This window comes from Malus domestica, chromosome 08, assembly GCF_042453785.1.
Source record: "Malus domestica chromosome 08, GDT2T_hap1".
Lineage (NCBI taxonomy): Eukaryota > Viridiplantae > Streptophyta > Magnoliopsida > Rosales > Rosaceae > Malus > Malus domestica.
Genome location: NC_091668.1, coordinates 21,485,001 through 21,499,208, shown reverse-complemented (window position 1 = coordinate 21,499,208; position 14,208 = coordinate 21,485,001).

The window sequence follows — 14,208 nt, the reverse complement described above, 5'->3', positions numbered from 1 at the left end:
CCTATAGCATACTATAAAAATAAATAAATAAAACTTAAATTTTTTAAATTTATATAGAATAATAATACAATAATACATATTTAATATACAATATATACATCTACACAATGACTATTGTATTTATAGTAAGTTTTTTTTAGTCGTTTTAAAAATTAAAATCATCAAAATAACTTTTTTCTTAACGTGTCGAAACAGGTTACCGTGTGTCACCTTCGTGTAAACCTGTTAAGGACCCGTAACGGGTCCTTATCATGTTACCGAAACCCGTTATTTTCGTATTATTTACGTGTTGTATTAACGGGTCGTGTAAGAAATTGTCAGGTAAAGGTGAGTGGATCCCTTCAAAAACTAAAGTTTTAATATATATATATATATATATATATATATATATATATGTCGATGTATATTATTTTTTATTGAGTTCGTCTTTGAATGAGACTTAAATAAGAATTGATTATGATTTATAATATGTTTTAAAGGTAGTCTCAGATGAGACTTACATAAATTGGTCAAACAACCATAAACTTGAATTTGTCCATATTGGTGATCTATTTTCATCACATGGTCATCATGTGATATTTTGTATAGCTATTTTCGACCTTAGATTATTTGTAGGTGTTATATATTTCTAGTACATGCTAGGAAATTCAGATAGATAGTGGTAGAGAATTTTGCTAGTAAAAGCTAGCTTAACCTGCTTGATATACTTACGTTCGTAGATGTTAGTGTGATTAACTAAATATAGGTATGATATTTGAACTATTGCTTGAGTGTTTTCGATTGATGATTTGAATGTAATTTTCATTCATTATTTTGGTAGTAGATATTATTATTTAGTTTTCCAACTATATATGTTTTATAGAACGGTAGGAGTTAATATGTTGAAAATGATTTTGACTTGAGAATTGTGATCTACTCACACTTTGTTTTGCACCTCCTAAGGTCTTAGCAATAATGCGGACTTCCTACATTCATAGGGTAGTTTTACTTCTGCTTGTTCAATTGTATAACATTACTTTTGGTTATGAATGGCACAATGCATACTTTGCGGATTACTAATATGTGCACTACTGTTATGCTTATATCGATGTGATACAAAACTGGAATTTTGTTTTAGAAGTGCACTACTGTCACAATCGTGAATTTTTCTTTCCAACCATCAAAAGTCTGCAATTTATTGCCAAATCTCCAAACGTTCTTTTTGGTGATTTTTTGCGTACGTGATCTACAAGTTTATGCAAACATTTTACGGTTGGATCGTGCACACTAGTTTCGTACAATGTGGGTCTTATTCAAAAGCTTCAAGACCAAAACACTTTGTGTTTCTTCTATACTTCCACTAAGTATAATATAAGGTTTTTGTTAGCTCTACTTTTTTCTAAAATAATTAATGCATAATCATAGACGTTGATCTTAATTTTGGAGTCAACGATTATATTTGCAAAAAATGATCCTAATCGGACCTAAAACGACCGTTAAATCGTGAATTTTTCTTTTTAACCATTGAAAGTTTGCGATCTATTTCCTAATCTCCGAACGTTCTTTTTGGTGATTTTTTGCGTTCGTGATCTACAAGTTTATGCAAACATTTTACGGTTGGATCGTGCACACTAGTTTCGTAAAATGTGATTACAGATGTTATATGTTATTTATGAAATATTATACCATATTGAATTCTTGGGATCTTGCATGCTATGATAAGTATTCTCTTACTATACGTAGTATGTATACTTTGAAAACTATACTTGTGTTACGTGAGAGGTTATTATGTTTTCGAAAAGGTTTTTATAACACTTTATTTTCAGATCCACTCACCCTTATTTTTTGCCCTTCTAGGTTTTAACAGCCAAACTTATGTATCGATGAGGATTCTTGGCAAATATCAGTATAGGTGGCTACCTTTGATGGTATAATTCTTATCCTTTTTTATTATACTTTAATTATGCTCTGACATCACGTGTGAAAATGTTCATTCCTGCTCACCAGCGCACTCTTTTATTTAGGCATTTTTTGGTTTAAATTTATTCACATCATTACACTTCATGGCTTCGTCACCCTTATGGTGTCGGCCATCATAGCTTGATTCGGAGTCCAGGTAGACATTTCGGGTCAGGGTCTGTCATTAAATTTTATTACATCCATTATTAGAAATAATTTGTAAATATTTAAGTCCATTTGCGAGAATCGAGAATGCGAGGTTAAAAGCCTAGCCAGTAAACTTATATAGGCTGCACTAGAATTGAAATAACTTGTAACTATTTACTTTTATAATAATCTATATTATTTGGCTTCCTTATAAAGAACTCCGGACAAAAACAAGAAAGTATTTCTCTTCATCCTCTTACCTGAATCCTCCCCCAACCCTGGAACCCAACTGCTTAGAACCGTCTGTGAACACGGAAAATTCCTGAAACGAAAGAGACAAGAACGAACGTGCACAAACAAATATTTGTATTTGATGATTATTTTGAGTTACAATCTCTCTCTATTTTGATCCTCTGATTCGATCTCCGTAAGATGTTGATTTGGGGATGTTTCGTTGATCCAAGGGCCGTCGGGGCTTGATCTTGGATGAACTGTTGGAAGTTTCTTCAAATGGCCGTGGGCTTGATCTTTGAAGGTGGATTTGAGCGGATCTTCAAGGGCTTTTGGGCTTGATCTTGAAGAAACAGTGATGAACAGATCTTCAAGGGATTTTGGGCTTAATCTTGAAGAACGGTTGGATGTGTGGATTTGTCGACGTTTGTTGATCCAAAGGGCCGTTGGGGCTTGATCTTGGAAGAACGATGATGAACGATGGTGCTTTCTTCAAGGGTCGTCGGGGCTTGATCTTGAATTGGTGGATGATTGTTGATCCAAAGGGCCGTTGGGGCTTGATCTTGGAAGAACGATGAACGAAGAACGAAGAACGCTTTCTTCAAGGGCCGTCGGGGCTTGATCTTGAAGGTGGATGATTGTTGATCCAAGGGCCGTTGGGGCTTGATCTTGGAAGAACGATGAACGAAGAACGAAGAACACTTTCTTGATTCTTCGGGAACCTGGATGCTTGAGAGCTTCGGAGTTTCAGAGCTTCAGAGCTTCAAGGTGTAATATGAATTGGTGGATGATTGTTGATCCAAGGGCCGTTGGGGCTTGATCTTGGAAGAACGATGAACGAAGAACGAAGAACACTTTCTTGATTCTTCGGGAACCTGGATGCTTGAGAGCTTCGGAGTTTCAGAGCTTCAGAGCTTCAAGGTGTAATATGAATTGGTTTCTTCAAATGAATGAAATGGGCTTGTATTTATAGAATTTTCCAAGGCCTAATTTTGAATATAATATTCCAGATGAAATAAGTCGTTTCTGCCAGGTGTTGACACGTGTCCTATTTGATGACTTTTCCAACTTATTTCAATTTTCGTTGAGTCACACGCTACGTGTAAAATTTATGTAATACATGAGCGTTGACACTTTGATTTATCGGTCAACATTTATTTACCGAAATTTCGATGTCTACAAATGCCCCCACTTCAAGGCGCGTCGTATACATGTGCTTGTCACGTGTAAGAGATGCGTTTTGAAGTCCCTTACTGTAGATGTCGATCCAAGGGCCGTCGAGGCTTGATCTTGAATTGGGCTGGAGATTTCTTCAAGGGCCGTTGAGGCTTGTTCTTGAACTTTCGTTTGAAATTTCTTCAAGGGCCGTTGAGGCTTGTTCTTGAACTTTTATTTGAAATTTCTTCAAGGGCCGTCGAGGCTTGATCTTGAAGGTTGAAATTGGACCACAAGGAGCTTCATGTGGTAGATGATCTTTGGCTTTGGTAGTGGGTGAATCGACACGTATTTTGTTGCGCTTTGTTGACTTTCCACAGCTTTGATCTTGAACTGGGTTGAAGGATTTTCTAGATTCCTCCAATTGTTGATTTTCCACAGCTTATTCTTGAACTAGGTTTTGATTCAAGGATGGTAGACACTTAATCTTGAATCGGACTTGTGATTTCTTCCAGGGCCGTCGAGGCTTGATTTTGAATTTGGCTGGAAGCTTCTTCAAGGGCCGTTGAGGCTTGATTCTTGAAGGCTGACTCGAACACACGGCAAGCAGGCACGAGGTGAAGGTGACGACTTGTTGCTTTGTTCAATCTTTCTAATTCACACCTGAGTAGTTTGGTCAACGGTATGATCTTCGAGATTGATGGGCTCCTCTTCCAATTGGTGACTTGGTCTTTAAGGATTTGATTCAAGGGTGGTGAATCGGCACGTGCAGCCCACAACGCCTAGTAAGTCGACCCAAGAATTTGAGGGTCAAAACGAGTTCACCGTCCTCGGGCAGATGCGGCATCTTCTCGAGTTCTTCATCTCAGACTCTTTCTGCTGAGTTGACTGTGCATGCTGCATTCTTCTCTGCTTGTTTCTTCAGGCAGATGTGGCAGCTTCTCGAGTTCCTCAGTTCGGACTCCTTCTGCTGAGTTGACCGTGCAGACCGCATTCTTTTCTGCTTGTTCCTTCTGCACCTTGTCTCCACATGCTGCAAGGTATCATTTTCACTTGCCTTATCTGTCCTCCAGGCAGATGTGGCAGCTTCTTTGAAAGTACAGCAGCAGTGGGAGGCGAGTACTCGATAGCAGTGCTAGGTAGGCAATCAGGGAAGGGTTCCAAGCAGTCGGTTCCTTACCCAAGTTTGAGTGGAGGTTCCGGCATATTGCTTTCTTTATCCTTGTCTTTGCAGGTAAGAACAAGGACAAAGGAAAGGACAGGGAGAGTGCATGATATGAGATACTCTTGCTTTCTACCCTGGTGATATGAGATACTTTTGCTTTGGAGTCATTGGCTTGCAGAGGTACCCCAAGGAATAAGGAACACTGAATGACTCGAGAGGTTTCGTTGGGAAAGCATTTTTGGAGATGAAGAAAAACTCTGTGTGTCTGCCTTGCTATGGAAGGTGAAGGTGGACAGTTATAGGAGGTCCCTTAATACCTGTAGAGGTACTATTCTTTCACTCGTGTCGGCAACTAACGCGTGATTGAACAGTAAACTTAACGTGCTTTCTCCTTCACCGAAAATCTTCGACAAATTGCCCATGATTTGCGCAAAGTTGAGTGTGCATATGACAGGTGATGACGCGGCTGAAAAAGACTGGCGCCTCTTCGATATCTGGGATTGGCGCTTCGACAAATTACCCGTGATTTCCGCAAAGCTGAGTTTGTGTGTGACGGGTGCCGACACGTCTGGAAAAGCAAGATGCTTCTCCGATTTCTGAGCTTGCCTCTTCGATTTTTGAATGGCCTCTTCGAATTCTGAGCTCGCCTCTTCGATCTCTGAAATCCCGTCGAGTGCTGATTTTTATAGAGGCATGCAGTTCGTTTCAAAGCACACTTGAATTTTCGCTTGTGAAAACTCCCCTCTTGTACTTCTAAGATCTTGATTTGTCCGATCTCTTCTTCCTTCAACACTTTGAAAATGTCTGGACCCTCCGACCGTCGTTTTGATTTGAACCTTGGTGAAGAGGTAGTCCCGTCTTCTACAGATAACATATGGCGCCCATCCTTCATATCCCCTACTGGTCCTCTTACTGTTGGGGATTCGGTGATGAAAAATGATATGACCGCTGCGGTGGTGGCCCGAAACCTTGTCACTCCCAGAGATAACAGACTACTTTCCAAACGGTCTGATGAGTTGGCTGTTAAGGATTCTCTGGCTCTCAGTGTGCAGTGTGCAGGTTCTGTGTCTAATATGGCCCAACGCCTATTTGCTCGAACCCGTCAAGTTGAATCATTGGCGGCTGAAGTGACGAGTCTCAAACAGGAGATTAGAGGGCTCAAGCAGGAGAATAAACAGTTGCATAAGCTCGCACACAACTATGCCACAAACATGAAGAGGAAAATTGACCAGATGCAGGAATCTGATGGTCAGATTTTACTTGATCATCAGCGGTTTGTGGGTCTGTTCCAGCAGCATTTGCCTTCGTCTTCTGGGGCTCTGCCGACTGCTGAGGCTTCAAACAGTCAACCTCCGGCGCCTCCTCTTCCTGGAGCTCCGCCGAGTTGTGAGGCGCCACCTGATCGTCCTTGAAGATCCCCTCTTGTAAATTTGATTTGATTTTTTTTTTTTTTAAGGTATGTATAATGCAAATTTATGTAAAATTTCCAGAAAAATAAATAAAATGGACTTTATTTCTCTCAATGCAATTTTTTTTTTTTTTTTTTGCTATATATATATTATGTACATATATATATATATATATATATATCTATATATATTATTTCTTTTTCTTTTGGCGCTGTACAACCATCCCCTTTATTTTTTTTTATTTATTATTATTATTATTATTTTTTTATTTGCACATGGTGCCAGAGCACCAAAGATAAAACTTTTTTTTTTTTTTTTTCTTTAATCATGGTGCCAGACGCACCAAAGATCAAACATTTATATTTTTTTGCCTTTAATCACGTGGTGCCAGCACCACTTTGCTCCACTATGTTGTTTTTTTTATTTTTTTATTATATATATATTTATATAAATTCTGGTGATGGGAACTTGCAGGGAAGGACGAAGACGGAGAGGGCTGTAGGGTGACGAGCTCGAGGGAGGCCAGGCGCTGCGGTAGAAGGAGTCGATGCCGAGAGCGCAGCCCAACTGGCTCCGGGTGTGCGCACCATGTGCAGCAGGTCGGGTTTGGGTGGAGTGAGGACCGAGCTGTGCATGAGCCATGGCGGAGGAAGACAGTATCTAACTCCCAAAGTCGCATCTTCTTTATCGTCAAGTGAAGTTGTAGCTGCAGTGAAAGAGACAGAGCCTTTGGTGGCACCATCACCGTCGGAATCTTCAGAAGTGACGGCGTTGATGGGGACGAGATTTTGGAATCGAAAGAATGCACGGCGAGGCTCAAGGTTGGCGTCGAGTGATGAGATTCTTCTTCTTCATTTCATTCAAGACGAGGCGGCGGAGTTGGTGAGCAGTCCTTGACCCGAGGGAGGATTTGGGGAAGAAGACGACGACATTGTTGAAGAGGAGGAGCAGGTCTCGGTAGAAGGAGAGAGAGGAGTCGCGATGCGCCGACGAGGCTCGAATAGCTTTGGCCGCAAGCGATTTGTCGGACTGCAGTCGATGGTGCTTGCTTTGGACGAAGAAGGCGGAGACGGGAAGTTAGAGGTTGAAGGCGGCGTCGCTCTCTGCTCTGCCTAGGTTGGCAGCGGCGGATGAAGAGGGAGAGACCGAATTTGGGTGCCCCAAATTTCTACAGAAACGAAGGGAAAGGGAGGAGAGATCCACGAGAGTCATGGCAATTTCAGATCTATGAGGATCGGACCGGGTTAAAGGTCGAGATCTCGCCGGAGATTGATCGGACTCAGAGGACCTCAGCATTTCCATGGGAGACATGAGAGAGAAGGACAACCAATTGCTCGCTGGAGCCATGTATTTGTATCTGACTAATAGACGTTTCGGGTTTGCTTTTTGTCAGCTTGTAATAAATCTGGTGACCCCTCTGTAAATCGAAGTCCTCTGACCAAAAGTATCAGCAATCTTCTTTGAGTCGTCGTTGTCGACGGCGATAATGGCATTCTTCTGATCGGAAGAGCTTTGAGTGGTGGTGACTCCAAGCGACAAAGCATTCGTCGTGCAGTTGGAGTTGTAGACCCCTAACTCGTTCCCGTTCGACTCAATGGAATGACCCTCGAACTCGGCGCAAGCGAGCTGCTGCTGATGCTGAGTCGTCCGGGCCATGGACGCGGAGTCCTCCACCTCCGAGCCCGAGTTGGTCGAAAAAGCTTGGAACCCGGTAATCGCCTTGCGATCTTCCTGCTGTTGGTGGTCGCCGCCGAAGTAGGTGGAGCTCTGGTCGTACATGTGGGTCAGGGACGATGAGTCCTGGGTCTCTGTTTGGCTATCAGAATAGCGCACCATTGATGACGAATCGCCGAGAAAGTCCTCGATCTTCGGGATGTGCTGGGTATGGCTCTGTGGGTCGACGAACGGTGACAGATTCGGCGAATCGGACTGGCCTTGTTGCTTGCTTTGATCCATCCTTTCCTCGAAGGCGCGGACATAGATTTGTTCAGGCAGATCTTTCTCGAAGATGCTCCACTCTTGTTGAACCCTTTTCATCCAGCCTCTTTTCACCTTCGGGAAGGTAGAGGACTAAGAGAATCGTACGGAGCGGCTTCTGGACACGGATTCCGTCTCCGAACGAGCTCGGAGTGGTTCAGAAACCCTAGCACTGCAGATTTTCCTCGCGGGGCTGAAGAAGACAAGCTGGAGTTTGGGCCTGTAATTGTAGCTGGGCTCATTGGTTTTGGAAAGATGGCTTATCAGGTTGAGGGAGAGGAAGAGGCCCGCTGCTTGATGGGCTCTTGGCATCTGGGCCTGTGAAATTGAAGGGAGACCTGGGCCTGTGGCTTGAGGGAGTTTATGGGCTGAAGAGAAAGCGAGCTGCTGGGATGATGATGGTACTGTGCTCCTTCACGTGAAGCTCAATCAGCAATGCAAATGATAGCAACCGCTTCACATTTACATATATATATACATAAAACATGTATCTCCTTTTTTTTTTTCTTTTTTTTTTGTACAAAGAAATTGTAATAGCATCAAAACTTTTAATTAAATCTTTATTCCTTATTTTGGTGTGACTGAACTCAAATTTTGAATATTCGAGCTGCCTACGTACCCCTCCAAAGAAGAGATCAAGTCGTAACGTAGTTCAAATACATACATTTTTTTTTTTGGTATTTTCTTTTTGTGCCGTTTGCAATTTTAACTCATGCAGGCAAGGAGTGTTGGTGTCGTTTGCAGTTTCAACTCGTGCAGACAAGGAGCATTTGGTGCCGTGTTGCAGTTTCAGCTCGTGCAGGCAAGGAGCTTTGGGTTGTCGTCTTTTAGGCTCGTGCAGACCAGGAGCGTTGGTGTTGCCTTTTATGCTCGTGCAGACCAGGAGCGTTGGTGTTGCCTTTTATGCTCGTGCAGACCAGGAGCTTTGGTTCGTGCAGTTTTAGGCTCGTGCGAACAAGGAGCATTGGTTGGTTTGTCAAGCGATCCGAGAGAGTCGTTCCTCGCAATCTTCATAGCAAGGAGCTTTGACCGCGTGTTTGAAGAAGTTTTCGGGTAAGAAGTCGCGCATCGTGATGGGGATGGACGGTCTATGTGTCGAAATTTCATCATCTTCAACACGTTCACGTTGCTTTGAAGGTTGACAAGAGCTGCTTTGCCCCTTTTCCGATTGGCGGACTTGTGGAGGAGACGTATGCTTCTTGTGCAATTTCTTAGGAGTGACTTGAGTCCATCCTTCAATTTTGCTTGTTTTGGAGGATGCCCCCAGCGGTTGAGGTGAAAACTTCGAGTCGGAAGAGCCAGAAGTGAAGGCGGTATAGTTTGTGTTCACCACATCGTCGAGATCTAGCTCGATGATTCCTTTCTGAGCCAGCTTCATGATGAGATCTTTCAGCACGAAACATTTTTCTGTCGGATGACTGATGAAGCGGTGGAATTTACAGTACCTTGGATTGTCAGTGCGATTCATCTCTTCTGGCCGTCTGCACTCAGGCAAGCCGATCACCTTCTTTTCCAGCAAGTCTTCTAACATGGCAACCACATCAGAGTCGGGGAATGGATAAGTTTTCTCCTCAAGCTCCTTCAAAGTGTGTCTACGCATCTCTTGATCACGAAAGCCTTCGGCTTGAATCGCCTTGCCTCGTGTAGGGATTTTGACGGGAGCTGTGTTGACCGTCATCGCTTCCTTGGTGGGTTTCCATGCAACCTTTTCCACCTTTGTCCCAAGAACTTTGTCGTTCTTGTAGTCGGCGATCGGTTCTTTCTTCCCATGATGGGCGATGCTCAACTCCATGTCATGGGCGCGAGTGGCCAATTCCTCGAAAGTCCGTGGTTTAATGCCTTGAAGGATGTATTGCAAACCCCATTGCATGCCTTGGATGCACATCTCGATTGAAGAGGTTTCCGAGAGCCTGTCTTTACAGTCGAGGCTTAGAGTGCGCCATCTGTTGATGTAGTCAATGACTGGCTCGTCCTTCCATTGTTTTGTGCTCGTTAGCTCTAGCATGCTCACAGTGCGGCGGGTGCTGTAGAAGCGGTTGAGGAATTCCCGCTCCAATTGCTCCCAGCTGTTGATGAACTCAGGCTCTAAGTCCGTGTACCACTCAAAGGCATTTCCTTTCAGCGAGCGCACAAACTGCTTAGCGAGGTAGTCTCCATCCGTCCCTGCGTTGTTGCAAGTTTCGACGAAATGTGCAACGTGCTGCTTTGGGTTTCCTTTTCCATCAAACTGCATGAACTTTGGTGGTTGATAACCCCTTGGCATCCTTAGGGCATCAATCTTCTTGGAATAGGGCTTCGAGTAGAACAAGGAGGTATGTGAGCTCCCTTCGTACTGTGCCTTGATGGTGCTGGTGATCATCTCCTGCAGCTGCTGGATAGAAAGAGATCCCATGAGTGCCGCTGCTTGGTCTGGCTCCGGCTTCCCATCGATTTTCTTCACTGGGGGTTCTTCGTCTCCGCCAGCTCCTCCCTTTAGTGGATCATCCTCTGGGTCGGGTTTATCGCCATCCTGCGCCTCCAGTCGGTTGACTAGTGCTGCAATTTGCAAGTCTTTTTCTTCCACAGTTCGGGTTAGCCTTGCGATTGCTTCATTCATTTGAGCCAGCTGCTCATCGATTGAGGTTGCTCCAATGGTCATGACTTGCATGGCTGAACTGTCGCTTGAATCGGCATCGGAGAGCATGGATTCAGAGTATTTCCTTGGGCTTTCCCCCCTTGGTGCCCTTAGTGAGGCTAAGGTGATCAAAGGCTCGTGCCTTGGGTGCTTTTGTTCCCTTGGCAGAGTTGATGCAGAGGTGAAAGAGGCGGCAGAAGTAGCTCTTGCCATGCTTCGAGTCGTGATGCCCAAATTGACACCAGTTGCGGGAGCAGTTTGAGCCTTCCTTGATGCCATTAATTTTGGAAGTGTGTTTTGATTTTCTTGAACGGAGAAAGAGATGAGAGGCAGAGATTGTCCCACTGGGCGTGCCAATTTGTGAACACGGAAAATTCCTGAAACGAAAGAGACAAGAACGAACGTGCACAAACAAATATTTGTATTTGATGATTATTTTGGGTTACAATCTCTCTCTATTTTGATCCTCTGATTCGATCTCCGTAAGATGTTGATTTGGGGATGTTTCGTTGATCCAAGGGCCGTCGGGGCTTGATCTTGGATGAACTGTTGGAAGTTTCTTCAAATGGCCGTGGGCTTGATCTTTGAAGGTGGATTTGAGCGGATCTTCAAGGGCTTTTGGGCTTGATCTTGAAGAAACAGTGATGAACAGATCTTCAAGGGCTTTTGGGCTTAATCTTGAAGAACGGTTGGATGTGTGGATTTGTCGACGTTTGTTGATCCAAAGGGCCGTTGGGGCTTGATCTTGGAAGAACGATGATGAACGATGGTGCTTTCTTCAAGGGCCGTCGGGGCTTGATCTTGAATTGGTGGATGATTGTTGATCCAAAGGGCCGTTGGGGCTTAATCTTGGAAGAACGATGAACGAAGAACGAAGAACGCTTTCTTCAAGGGCCGTCGGGGCTTGATCTTGAAGGTGGATGATTGTTGATCCAAGGGCCGTTGGGGCTTGATCTTGGAAGAACGATGAACGAAGAACGAAGAACACTTTCTTGATTCTTCGGGAACCTGGATGCTTGAGAGCTTCGGAGTTTCAGAGCTTCAGAGCTTCAAGGTGTAATATGAATTGGTGGATGATTGTTGATCCAAGGGCCGTTGGGGCTTGATCTTGGAAGAACGATGAACGAAGAACGAAGAACACTTTCTTGATTCTTCGGGAACCTGGATGCTTGAGAGCTTCGGAGTTTCAGAGCTTCAGAGCTTCAAGGTGTAATATGAATTGGTGGATGATTGTTGATCCAAGGGCCGTTGGGGCTTGATCTTGGAAGAACGATGAACGAAGAACGAAGAACACTTTCTTGATTCTTCGGGAACTTGGATGCTTGAGAGCTTCGGAGTTTCAGAGCTTCAGAGCTTCAAGGTGTAATATGAATTGGTTTCTTCAAATGAATGAAATGGGCTTGTATTTATAGAATTTTCCAAGGCCTAATTTTGAATATAATATTCCAGATGAAATAAGTCGTTTCTGCCAGGTGTTGACACGTGTCCTATTTGATGACTTTTCCAACTTATTTCAATTTTCGTTGAGTCACACGCTACGTGTAAAATTTATGTAATACATGAGCGTTGACACTTTGATTTATCGGTCAACATTTATTTACCGAAATTTCGATGTCTACACCGTCATCTTCCACCACTAGCAACTCGCTACAAACAAAAAAGAGAAATCGACGTCTTCCTATATGACTCTCACCCCAACATTTAACCCTTGAGATCCAACTGCTTGGAATTGTTATCTTCCACTATCGACACCAAGCTACAAAAAAAAAAAAAGAGAAAACAATGCTTTCTCCTTGTTCCTACATGACTCCTACTACAACTTCCTCGCCAGAAATAGAGCTTATTACTATCACTTCAATAGGTGACAACCCGAACAACACAAAAAATAACACTGCAATTGATGATAACCGAACAACAATAATTAGGGCATCGGGAACAACCTAAACAACAATGTTAGCAACGACTACAACCTGAACAGCAATGGCAGTCGCACCAACAACCCAAAAAACAATGGGGACAACAACAACAACCTGAACAACAATGGCAACGTCAACAACTCAAACAACAATAACGACGACGCTAACAACAACGGCGGCCGCAACCATTTCTCCCATGAAACTTTCCCTTAGAAATCAACGTTTTTCTTGCAATGGCTACCTTGATGTGGATTATTACACTTAACACGGACATATTTGTCAAGGTGGTCGAACACGAAGTTGGACAATGTGACTATTTTTCGGATTGTGCACTGCAGTTTAAGGATTTGGTACCTCCGTCCTTGCGATACCCGTAGTTGGAAAACTCTCGTCCCGAGTTGAGGTGGTTTGTTTCTGGAAAGAATCCTAACAAAAAGTGGATTACAAGAATCATCAAGGACGAAGAGTGCGAGTGCAAATCAAGTTATTTCTACATATTCATGGCTTTTTACAATGTATCCATGTTGATCATACAATGGAGATTGTTGATCATGACTTATGAACTACCAAAGGTTACCTCCTCTGTGTGAGCTACACTCTGGGTTGTATGGGTAGCATATTATCTGTCTACAAGGAGGTTATACCCCAGAATGCAAAGTTTGTGTATGTGGTTTCAAATTGGCTACACTGAACTGGAAAGATTTACACTCATCTTGCCATATTTTTTTGGCATGACATTCCCAACTTTTCCATTTTGAAACCATATCCACAAACAAAAAGAGAATGGGGAGCGCAATGTAACCAATTTGAAGTCATCTCCACAAACTTTGCTTTCCAGGATACAACCTCCTTGTGAACAAACAATATATCACCCATACAACTCAGAATGTAACCCACACATAGGGGGCAACCTGTGAGAGTTCACAAGTCATGATCAACAATCCCCACCATATGATCAACATAGACACGTTGCAGACAGCCATGAATGTGTAGAAATAACTTGATTTGCACTTTCACTCCTTGTCCTTGATGATCCTTGTAATCATCTTTTTGTTGGGGTTCTTTCCCAAATCAAACCAACTCAACTCAGGATGAGAGTTTTCCAATGAGTTTCGCACAAACAAAGGTACCAAATCCTCAACCTGCACTGCGCAATCCGAAAAATAGTAACAGTGTCTAACTTCGTGTCCAACCACCTTGACGAATGTCCGGGTTAAGTATAATAGTCCACATCAAGTCAACCACTGCAAAAAAAGACGTTAATTTCCAATGCTTTAAGGGAAAGTTTCATGGGAGAAATGGTTAAGGCCAACATTGCCGTTGTTAACGTCTTTATTGTTGTTTAGGTTATTACCGCCGCCCCTATTTTTTTTTGGGTTGTTACCGCTGCCCCCCGTTGTTGTTCAGGATGTTGGCACAACTGTCATTGTTGTTTAGGTTGTTAGCGTTGCTAGCATTATTTTTCAAGTTGTTGCTGTTGTCGCCATTATTGTTTAGGCTCTTCCTGTTGCGCCCATTATTGTTTGGGTCATTGCCACCGCCGCCATTGTTGTTCGATTGTCACCGATTGCAGTGTTGTTTCCGGTGTTGTTCGGGTTGTCACCGATTGAAATGATAGTAATAAGCTTTATTTCTGGCGAGAAGGTTGCAATGAGA